This window comes from Arachis hypogaea, chromosome 19 (assembly GCF_003086295.3).
Source record: "Arachis hypogaea cultivar Tifrunner chromosome 19, arahy.Tifrunner.gnm2.J5K5, whole genome shotgun sequence".
NCBI classification, from domain to species: domain Eukaryota; kingdom Viridiplantae; phylum Streptophyta; class Magnoliopsida; order Fabales; family Fabaceae; genus Arachis; species Arachis hypogaea.
In genome coordinates this window covers 114,172,794-114,173,638 of record NC_092054.1, presented here as the reverse complement: position 1 = coordinate 114,173,638, position 845 = coordinate 114,172,794, and the positions used below count along the sequence as shown (strand labels likewise).

At 39.6% G+C, this 845-nt stretch overlaps 1 non-coding gene across 1 annotated transcript; it reads left to right on the top strand.

Moving 5' to 3' along the window:
• Positions 1 to 394: 394 nt before the first annotated feature.
• On the top strand, positions 395 to 502 carry LOC112780778 (small nucleolar RNA R71). The gene has a single exon (XR_003191594.1). It is a non-coding gene; the product is annotated as a small nucleolar RNA R71 (small nucleolar RNA).
• The last annotated feature ends 343 nt before the right edge of the window (positions 503 to 845 follow it).

Genomic DNA, 845 nt, shown 5'->3' with positions numbered 1-845 from the left:
GTTCACCCATGTAATTCACCTCTGCTATTGCAGAGTTTTTAAGATCATAAGCTTCTTCATCTGAAGATGCCTCTTTAGTACTGTTGGATGCAGCTTGCAATCCATTCAGACTCTGAGAAATCATATTGACTTGCTGAGTCAATATTTTATTCTGAGCCAATATGGCATTCAGAGTATCAATTTCAAGAACTCCCTTCCTCTGAGGCGTCCCATTACTCACAGGATTCCTTTCAGAAGTGTACATGAACTGGTTATTTGCAACCATGTCAATGAGTTCATGAGCTTATGCAGGCATTTTCTTTAGGTGAATGGATCCACCTACAGAATGGTCTAGTGACATCTTTGATAATTCAGACAAACCATCATAGAATATATCCAGGATGGTCCATTCTGAAAGCATATCAGAAGGACACTTTTTGGTCAGTTGCTTGTATCTCTCCTAAGCTTTATAGAGGGATTCACCTTCTTTCTGTTTAAAGGTTTGAACATCCACTCTAAGCTTGCTAAGCTTTTGAGGAGGAAAGAACTTGGCTAAGAAAGCCGTGACCAGCTTATCCCAAGAGTTCAGGCTATCTTTAGGTTGAGAGTCTAACCATATTCTAGCTCTATCTCTTACAGCAAATGGGAAAAGCATAAGCCTGTAGACCTCGGGATCAACCCTATTGGTCTTAACAGTATCACAGATTTTCAAGAATTCAGTTAAGAACTGAAAAGGATCTTCTGATGGAAGTCCATGAAACTTGCAATTCTGTTGCATCAGAGAAACTAATTGAGGCTTTAGCTCAAAATTGTTTGCTCCAATGGCAGGGATTGAGATGCTTCTTCCATGTAAGTTGGAATTTGGT